General features: G+C 30.5%; 1 pseudogene; it reads left to right on the top strand.

The window, feature by feature from the left end:
- Nucleotides 1-2,937: 2,937 nt before the first annotated feature.
- Nucleotides 2,938-11,363, top strand: LOC129318317 (uncharacterized; annotated as a pseudogene).
- Nucleotides 11,364-11,389: the final 26 nt, after the last annotated feature.

Here is an 11,389-nt window from a genome sequence, read left to right as displayed (position 1 = left end):
CAGGTAAGGTGGTTAAATTTTGCAACTTTTCATCCTTATTTTTGATATCTTGTACTTGTGAAGTAATTAAAAAATATCCAAGCTTATTATATATGTAATATTTTAATGATCAATATAATATATAAATAACATGTTTACATAAAAAAATCATATTAATCTATTCAATATAATTTTTTTAAAATAATAATAATTAGTCTACTTATATTATTATAATTTTAATTCTTGTATAATTATTATTTTTAAAAAATTATTAATTTTTAAATTAAATTATGTTACAAGAGTTCGCCAGTGTGCATGTGAGTAAGTATTAGTTGCAAGTTGATACTCCTTTAGTCTTATTTATAAGGCACTTCTAATATATTTTATCATAATAAAAAAAATTTAAAATTCATTAACTCTGTCTAAAAATTTAATATTTTTTAACTTTATCCCTATTAAATATACATATTTTAAGAATGTATTTTTTTATTGAGTCACTTCATTAAATTTTTATTGTAAATTTTTTTCTTCAACATTCAATGAAGGTCAAATAAAAAAATTTACAATAAAAATTTAATGAAATGACTTAAAAAATTACAATAAAAATTTAATAAAGTGATTTATAAGTAGGATAAAGAACTCTCCTCTCTTTGCCCCATAAATAGGATGAGAAGGAGTATAGGCTATCACTTATTGTAATTTTTTTTATTGAAATAAAGTTTAGGTGAATCAATGGCTTCACAAACTAGTTTATTATTATTATTATTATTATTATTATTATTATTATTATTATTATGATGCCATTCCTTGTCCTGTGTATAATAATATGAAATGATTGGCTCAAAAAAAATGTTAGAAGTATTTGATAATGCTTATATTTTATAAGAAATACAATAATATGTCCCAAATTTTATTTTTTCCATTAAAATTAATCATATGAAATAAAAAATTAACAGAACTATTTATGATTTTATATTTTATAAATAACTTATTTTTTATTAATAAATAGTTTAACTCATTGAACTTAAATTTTTAGAAGTAGAGATTGGTAAATTTTTGTAAAATTTTTATATTTAAAAAAGAAAGTAAATATTTTGTATTTTATAAAAAATAATAAAATAAGTAAAAATACTAAAAAAATTTACCTAAATTCATCAATAACAATTTGGAAGAGTTAAATCCTAATCTATCTTAAGTTTTACTTTCTTTGTTAAAAAATGTAAGGTATTTTTAATTGAATCTCACCCCAATAAAGTAGTTACCTACTTTCCAACCAGTCTTATCTTTTTATATTTATTCCTATTAAATACCCTACAATAAATATAAATTCATTATCAATAGGGGCACTTTTGAAAAAAAAGACAATGATTACACTTCGAAAGACAAAAAAAATACCTTATATTTTTTAACATTCAACTCCTCAAAAAATGCCTTATATTTTTTAACGGAGGGAGTATATTTTATATTAATTTATGTCCAAAGTTGTGGCATGTGGGTGGACTGGTGGACAATCAAGTTGCACTATGTTTGATTTTTATATGCTGTTGTCTATAGAAAGAAGCACAAAATGATTGTATTACACTCGGTAAAAACCAAAAAAAGTTGGCTTGGCCACCTACTCCAGCCAATTCTACTTTTCTTCCTTCTTCCCTCTGCTTTTATTTCCCTGCCTTATCACTGTTCACTGTTCACTTTTCTGTGCCTTAAAGCATAGGGAACAGAGAGCGGGACTTATTATGTAATGTGCCGAATCAATCTATGGTAATAGCACACTTTGTGAGGAATCTAAATTCTAGATCCTGCCTTTTCACTTGTATGTTGTAACAGTGTTAATTTCTTTTAGAATAAACCACTATTGCCTCTCCTATTCCTCCTTTTTTCATGTTCTCATCTGAATAAAGCTTTCCAACATGCATAAGAGCAAGCAATTTTTTTGGGTCCTAAAGCCAATTAAAATCCCATTGGATATTTAATGGAATCAACTTGTTCTGTGGTTTTATGTTCAACATTCCATTGAGGCAATGCTTCTGTGTAGTTCCTCTATCTTGTCTGGATTCGATTGTAAGCTTTGATTCGCTGTCCTTATCTTCGAGGTAAGCTCTTTTAATTTATCCTCTACATTCCTTCTTATTTTAGTCATTTCTTTTAGTTTAATGTTGCTACAATGTTTAAGGTTTGGGCATTTCAAAATCATCTGCTGAACTATGCTCAGGTTCTAATTGGTCATTTTAAGGTAAAAGAAAGAATAGAACAATATATACATTTCCAGGCTTTTATTTCACTTTCCCTTAATTGATGAAAGAATTAGATAGGTGTTTTTATTTAGGATAAAGAAGTTGAAGGGCATTTTTTGTTTTGTTAGTCCGAGTACTGAACCTCAAAGGTTAGGTTTTATTTAGAAGAGCAATGCTTAATCTGGAAGGTGCTGGATTAGTAATTGATGTTTCTATGATTTTAAAGATTTTATTCTCTTCAATCTTTAGCTTTTATTTTGTTTGCTCAATACCCATGAGTTACCTTTAAATGCAAGCTGCTTACTAGCATATCTTCGAGTAGCTTAATTTTGAAATTCTGCAATTAAATATTTGGCTTTTGCTAGTTTTAGCTTTATGATGAACTAAGTTGAAAGAAATTGTATTCTCACAAATAGTGACAACATCTTCTTAAGCTTTGTGGAGCTGACATTGTATAAAATCTTTCTTTTTGTATCGTATCAGATAGTATTTTTAGATAGGTGCTCAATTTTATGTACTATGACTGCATGCTAAATTAAGGATAAAGAGGGAAAAGTTGTGGTTTTCACTGGTTACCAAATTCACTCCATACAAAGAACTAGACATTTTGAATTTTTAGTTAGTTGTTACATGTTATTAAACTTCTACTTCCTGCTTCAGATTGTATTTTTATTGGCATGGTTGGACGCAAATGTTGCAAAGCCTCAAGAGTACCTACTTCAAAATGGGAGGCTTAAAAGAGAAAATTAAGAACACTAGCTCTCACTCTTGCATAGATGATCAAATACTTGAATAGAGGAAGCGACCTAGTCAAAAGGTGTATTCAGTTAACTCATAAGTTTATGAACCTGGTCACATGAAACCACTTTGTCATAAAGCTAGGGTATTAGTTGGAGTGTCAATGCCATCAAGGCTTTAAAAGAATGCAAAACAATCTATGAGAATATATGGCAATTGTGATGTTATTGGCCATTCATATGACAGAGATTCTCAAAAGGATGGTGATATTGTCAAAATGAATGTTTAATATGAGAAAAGGGTCTTTTTAGATTTCGTGTGTCTTGACCTGATATAGCATTTCCTTTCTATCTTATCTTGTTTATAAATTTTAATCCATATTTTTATTTAAATATCTTGGGGAGCCTCCCTTAACTTCATTTCTTAGGCACCCTCCTTGTAATCCCCATGTTAATCCTCCAATATTTGTTGATTGCTGGAATAATTACACTTTCAAAAATATCACTGGACATGATAAAAAGCATTGTCTTCATAAGGTATCATTAAGAGTATTGTTAGATTAATATAACTTGAATTAGTGACAAATAAAGATTGAACAAAGATATTTACCCATGAAAGCAACCTGTTGCAGGCATTGGTTCAAATAGCTGACTGGTTTAAGAGAACATTAGCTGTTGAGCTTGTCAAAGGAAACTTACATCTAAGTGGATATTCTGCATGTGGGCAAGAAGGAGGCGTGCAGCTTTCGTATGAATATGTTGAAGGTATAATTAATTAGTCATCTGCCTTATGTGGACATTGTATTTTTTAATAAAATTTCATCTCATTTTTGCTTGCTAATTTGAGAAGTGACCTACTTGTCCACCTTTCCCAAAGGGTGTTTTTGATGCTGACTTAGTTCTTTTGGTCACCACAAGACCTACTACTAGGAACACTCTTACATAGGTAGTGGCTTATGAAAGTGATCAATGGGGCCATGCCATAGCTGGTAGCTTATCTAGAATCTTATTATAGTTTGAATGTTTATCCTTACCTTGCATTTAGGAGGCTTTGGAATTGAAGTTTCTAATCTTTACAGGACATGTGAATGTTGCTACTTGCCATTTTGACAGCTGAGTCTGAGACTTTGCTTTCTACTACCCTCATATATAAGGTTGTTGGGTTTTTACATAATGAAATTGGAAATCTTGGAGGTACTATTGATTAGATTTGATCTTTTTAGGTTATACATCTTCTTGGTTTTGATCCACATGCCTTTACTCATTTTAGAGATGAAAGGAAAAGATGGCATAATCTAGTATGCTAGCTTGCATACTCTAAGATTCATCTTTTTAGACTACTAAAATTACGTCTTATATACTTGTACCACTTTTTTTGAAACCATATCTTCTCTTGAAGTTTGGAAGTTTGATGGTTGGATAGTTTTAATATAAGCCTAGCTAAATATGAGATCTTAAATATGATTACTTTTTTCTATTTGTTATTATTAGCAAGATAATTGTTTTTATTTGACTTTTAGAATTTATTGAGTTTTCTAATCAATGCATTATAAGAAATGTTTGCTTTTGCATTATTCCTTTCCATGCTTGGCATTTTATTGGCTCATATTTTTAATCTCAAAATTACTTGTCCTTAAGGTTACTAAACAAGTCATGGATGAAAAGCTTGGGCGATTGGTAACGCATATTTTTAAGCTCAAAATTACTTGTCCTTAAGGTTACTAAACAAGTCATGGATGAAAAGCTTGGGCGATTGGTAACGCGTGTGGTGCTTCCATGTGTTGTCATGCATTCAAGACATCTTTATGGGCTATTTGCTTTGGAACATTTTTCCTTTTTATTGTATCAATGCCATAATTATTGTTTCTTATTTGTGGTATAATTGTTAAGTATGTGTATAATACTATTTCTAGAATCATGACTCTGAAATGCTGCACTGTATAGTACATAGCAAAATATAATTGATGATTACTAATATGTGCAGAAAACCTAACTTAAGTAAGAAAAACCTACTAACTATTTAACAATCCTTTGGAAAACATAATATCAATTACTTCAATCTTAAAATACTTAAAGATGTAACAGGGGTGAGTCTTAGCTTTATCCCAAGATATCAAAACCAAATTTCTCTTCATCAAATGCAACATCAAGAGGTTTTTGTTTGTTCATCAACTATATCAGGGGTATGACTAAAGGAGGATGCCTTTGCCCTCCTCACTCTTGATATGGGTACAACAATAACAACAAGCTTTATCTCATTAAGTGGGGTTTATTACTTATATTATACAACGTCATTGTGTTCTATCATTTATTAAGCTTTACTCTTGATATTGGTATTAAATACTAAATTATTACATTTTGATTGTCTAAGGATGAGTCATGTGAATCTCTAGCAATAGGCTCTGAAGATATATTGTTGCCCTATTTATATGTAGTATTGGCCACAACACACAAAATCTCTCTAGTAATAGGTATAATATAGCTATATGGAAGTTGTAAGGCCATAATAGGTGAGATAGTACCATAGCAATAGCAAAGCTATATGTCATTGGCTTTTATAAACCTCCAATTAGCCAAAATCACAAGCCCTTTGTAATTAGGGTTGGGATAACTTTTGATTATTTATTAAAGTTAATCGTTAACAAAATTATCTTAGCACTTTAGTCACAGCTTCCCCTCTCATATTCCTTTTCCCTCTTTGTTTCTTTTGCATGTTCCTTATTCATTGTAGTCCTACTACTAGCTACAGTCTCTACCTTGATGGTGTCTCTATGTTAGTTGATTTTCAAGAGCTGAATGGCAGGATTGTTTTCATTCACTTCTCTATATGTATATTCAACTCATATCGTGAATGAAATGAGAATTTTTAAAGTATTTTATTTCTCAAAATATTTAACAACATGATTGGTGTTCTTAGTCAAAGCTTTCACAAATGATTGATGAATTACTTGATGATAGGCTTTCTCTTGAAATTTCACTAGTTTGGAAGTGGAAGATAGGGGAGGGCGTAGAACATCAAGTTTTCCTCTTTCTTAACCATTTATTTTTGTCAGTTCTTAAATGTGACTACTCTTATTCTTCTTTGTTTGCTTTCTTCAGAATATAATGAATTTAGTTGCTTACAGTATGTGGTTATTCAGGCTAGTAATAAAGATAAGTTTTGATTATGTAATGGCTTTTTTTTTAGTTGAAATGCAAAGTTGCATGGAACTTTACTTTTTTTTAATTACATTTTTTAATTTTTCAACAATTAAGATAGTTAGTGTCCAATGGGTGTGTTCACTACATTATGCTTATGAAATATTTTGGAAATATGATCATAGTTTAACACTTGAAAATTTATGGAAAAATAGCAATCAAGGACCGCTGAAAATAATTTATATCAACAAGGATCAATTGTTGTCAAAATTTAAATGAAAAACAAGCTCGAATTGATAGTTGTTAATTTAAAATGAGTCACTGTTAAAATACAAATGAATACTTGTTAAAGACTAACCTGAATTAACAAGTATTCATTTAAATTTTAACAATAAGTAATTCTTGACTGATATAAATTTCCTCCAGTGGTCCTTCATTGATATTTTTCCAAAATTTACATATACTTCCTTCGTTAAAAAATATAAGGCATTTTTTAAGGGTTATATGTTAAAAAATATAAAGTATTTTAGTCTTTCAAGATGTAATCATTATCTTTTTTTCCCTTAAAGTACCTTTATTGAATAAATCACTTTATATTTATTTTAGGGTGAAACAACCTATTAAATAAAGATAAATATAAAAAGATAGAATTAGTTTAAAGACAAATAACTACTTATTGGGGGTGAGATGTTAAAAATGCCTACATTTTTTAATGGAGGGAGTAAATGAGAAATTAAGTGATTAAGAGGTGTCTCCTTTTTTGGTAAAAAGACTAAATCAAGTACAAGCTTGCCACCTTTGCTCCTTTAAAATCCTGGCTGGAAGTACTTAGATTAGAAATTTAAATAAAAACATTGCAAGTAGCAACTATTGTTTAGTGAGAAAACCATGTGCAATGTCCTTAAACTTGTACTTCTGCCACCTACTGACGAAGTCAAGAGATGTGTGGATAGGATGTCACCGAGAAAAAAGGCTTATAATGAATGGGATTATGACCAGTTCTGTGGATACAAGATTTATGGTTTCAAAAATGACTTTAGCTCTCTTAGTAGATAGTAGATGGTACCATGCTAATTATAGCATGGCAGACTATCTTGATTGGGGTCGTAACTAAGGTACTGAATTTGTTACCTCCCCTTGCAATTTTTAGAAGGGGGCCTAACATTGCAATAAAGCACAGTTGTCTAGTTGTATGTATAATAGGGAGGCAGAGGGATACTGCCCAATTGTTACATACAGTGGAGACCTACCTCAGTGGGCTCACTATTTTCCACAAGCTAATGAAGGTATGTGGAATTACGCCTTCATATCCATGAAGGTTGGTTGATGTTAATCCATTATATGTTGAGTGATGGCTTGTCTCTTTATCATTATTCTATGCCAACTTTTTCACTACTAATTATTAAGCAATTAATTTACATCTCATGTCGTTGCCTTCTAATTCATATGTAGCTTCTATTTCTATAGTTCCAATATACAGTAAAGATTCTTAAGTTGCCACTATTTTCTTTTTCAATGTAAGCAGTGTGCGGTTACTGTAAAGCAATAAACTCAACAGTCATAAGTTTTGGTGACTTGCTCACCGATTGTTATAGGTGGACAATCTTCATTGGCTGATTATTGTACTTATTTTATTGCATATTCAAACGGGTCTTGTACAAATGTCAACAATTCACGCACACCTGATTGAATGCTGGGTGAAGTTTGAGGGACCAACTCTAGGTCAGATTTGTGACTGCTAGCTTCCAACTCCTGTATGCTTTTCATCAAGTATTTAAAATTTAAAGGCATGAAGTTGCTAATTTGTTTCCCATTTTAATATAGGTGTATGGCCTCTACTTTAGTATGCACAGGATTTGTGCGAGGTTTTATGACCCAAGGAAATGGTTATTATCAACATAGCTGTGCCAATAATTCTTTGGAGGTGTGGCTGACTTAGGATTATCAAGAGAATAAAATTTTCCCATCATGCAACTCCACGTATAATTTAAATGGTGATGGTAATGGGGTAACCATTTTTTAAGATATTGATCTAGGGAGGCTGAATCTTTAAGTGCTTCTTCTATATTTTTCCCTCTCAAACTATGCTCAACCTCCAACCTTGTGGCTTTTATTGAACTTGTTGCTAAATATGGTTCTGTTATGTGACCTACTGGTTGTAGTTGATGGTATTTGGAAAGTATGTCCTCAAGTTGGTGGACCCATTCAGTTCCCTAGCCTTAATGGTTAATATTATTATTATTTTATTTTTCATTTATTTTGTATGTTTTTTTTTCTAGCATTGGGGTTGTTGGTTTCTCAGTAAATTGACATCTTACTCTGTAAATTACTCATCCATAGGTGAATTAATATGCCCTACATACCATGAACTCCATAGCATTGATAGACTTGTGATGCCTGGGCAATGTCCTAATGAATGTAATTTCAATGGAGATTGGATTGATGGAAGTTGTCACTGCTTTATTAGATTTCATGGTCAAGATTGTAGCAAATGTGAGTTCTCATATCCTGCTTTATATTTTAACTTGTATTTTCATTGTGCCTCAATTATTGAATTACTCTCTCTATGGAAACAACATTTTTCTTGTTTTTTAAAGTAAATTCTTTTTTCCCTTGATATATGAACCTTAGTGTTCTGGGTTTAAGTGCTGGAACCAAAATAAATCCTATTATTTAATTTCATTTTGAGATCCTGCCCCAGAAATTGCAATGGTAACGACAAGTGTCTCTCTAATGGGATTTGTGAATGTAAAAATGGGTATTCTAGCATTGGCTATTCAACTGTTATGTAGTAATAAGTTCTAAACAAAACATTGTGATTAGATATGTCTTCAATCTCATAGCTAGTTACCCAAAGTATTGCAAAAATATATAGCATGTTAAGGGCGGGCTTTTTGAAGAATTGTATTCCATATGATGATATGAAGCGAATTATATATGCAAAAGCTAACATGTACTATAGTTGAGTCTCTTTAGGATAACTAACTTGGGTCTCCTTTATGTAGTTTAACTGAGGCAGGAAGATTCAATTAGTCTTGTTAAATAATAGTTTCAATGTGGAACAACATTTACTCAATTCTTGTCACGTCTTTTTTTATTTTCCCCCCTCCACCTGCTGTCACATATATGCAATCATTTGTGACGAGCAATGTAGCCTACACGGGGGGGTTTGTGATAATGGAGTTTGTGAATTTTGTTGTTCTAACTACGTGGGATACACATGCCAAAACAGCTCGACGCTCTTATCAAGTCTGTTAGTTTTGCAAAAATGTACTGGGAAATGACTTGTCGGGATAATATTGTGCTCCTAGTGAACTAAGTGTGCAGCAGCAGCTAAAAGATGTGGTTGTCATGCCTAACTACAACCACTTATTCCCTAGTGATGCTAGGAAATTATTTAATATATTTGGCAGCACTTACTATGACAAAGCTGTTAAATGGCTAGCTTGCTGGTGCTGGGTGCGATTTGTTTTATCTAATAAAAATTTTGTTCAGATTCTTTCTTTTTTTAGCATAATAGCTGATGAACTTGGTTCTTAATATGCAGATATCAATACAAAAGTGTGACAAGGATGGAGACAACAGGCTCTAAGTATGCCATTCAGCATGTCAATCATATAATTTAGCATGTGGAGCTTCGCTTGACTGCTGTGACCAAACTCTCTTTAGTAGTAAAGGGGAAGGTGAGGGTCAGTACACTAGTGCAGGTCAAATGTTGACACTACTGTCGAATAGCACTAAAATTAATAAAAATTAAATTTTACAGTAAAACATAACCTAGATCATTTTTCTAAGAATTAGTAGAGTAACTATTTAAATTATGATTATGAAAAGGTAAATAATGGGAGTTTTTTATGATGAAATTAAAACTAAATTAGAATTAAATAAATATAGAAAATTCAACTAAGAAAATTATCAAGCACAAGCAGTGTAATCAATCACAACTCAATCACTTAAATTTAATCTTCCTTGTTTACAAAATAAATTAATTTTATGTAACTTTATTATTCTAGTTTCATTATATATTTCTTAAATTATTATTCAAGAATTAAACAATAAATTAAGTTATAAATTAATTAAAATCTCCCTCAACCTACAACCTAACAATTGTTCTAAGTTAGCCACACCAAAAACAAAGCATGCATAATCATCCAAGCTAAGCTAAATTACTCTTATGTTGCTATATCAATTGATTATAGCAAGTAAAAACTCAGATAAAATTTATAACCCAAAAATTATGTAATAAAATTACTCTAATCAGCAATAATAATTAAAGCATAAAATTCAAAGATAGAGAGAAGAAGAGTAAATTAAAATAAATTCTTCCTTAAACATCAAAAAACTCTTATTCTTTGTTTTCTCTCATCCCTGTCGTGGTATGCGTTGCTTCCTTTATATATACAAAAGTGATGCAATTGCGTACAGCCAAAGGAAATCTAATGATAAAATGATAAAACTAATCTAAGTAATCCTAATTGAAAACTACACTAAATAATCCAAAATAAATTTAAACAAAATTTTAAAGATTTAATTCTTAATTTGATCTCCAAGCATGCTCGTATTCTTTTTATTCAAAATAATCTTTATTGATATCTTCCAAACTGAATTCAAAAAATATGCACAAATAAAATAAAATTAAATAGTAGTTGTGCATAAATATTAAAATATCATTTATATTTTAAAATCATAAATTTAAATAGTTAAAATTTTAAAAACTAAATATTGCCTAATAAAATCAAATAATTAAACTCAATTAATTTCAAATTCATATTTAAAAGTTTAAATTAAAATAATAAAAATATATAAAATCATCATTTATCAACTGTGGTGGTTTAGTCGTCTGCGAACTAGTTTTTCTTTGAGAGGTAGTTCCTCGATGGCATATCTGTAAGATATAGGTTAGTGTTAAATTGTCAAATCATTTTCCTCTTTCGGGATGCGTTGGCCTTGTAATTTCTTAATTTAGAAAAAGAAGGTAGCATGTAACACCTTAGATTTAGAATCAAGTTAGGAAAATAGGATGAGATGAGTAGGTTACAGTTGGGCTTCCAAAGAGGAGAGCCTTTTGTAGAGGAAATAGGAAATGCATGTAAAAAGAAAAATGGAGGGGGGTTAGAAGAAGCGAAAAGAAAAAGAATTTGAGATGGTTCAGCTTTAATCTGGCCGAAGGCCTTTGAAAAGAAAACGAGCAAAAAGTTTCATGTTTACTTGATCTCTATCTATTTCCCTCTCTGTACAATATTATTGTTCCTGTCTTTACTTTTTAGCCTGTTGAGAATATATGTGAAAAGGGCAATCCTG

Source organism: Prosopis cineraria, unplaced genomic scaffold, assembly GCF_029017545.1.
Source record: "Prosopis cineraria cultivar Desert tree isolate PC_DT_omini unplaced genomic scaffold, ASM2901754v1 PC8, whole genome shotgun sequence".
Classification (NCBI taxonomy): Eukaryota; Viridiplantae; Streptophyta; class Magnoliopsida; order Fabales; family Fabaceae; genus Prosopis; species Prosopis cineraria.
The sequence above is the reverse complement of the archived record's forward strand: the minus strand, read 5'-3'. Positions and strand labels throughout refer to the sequence as shown.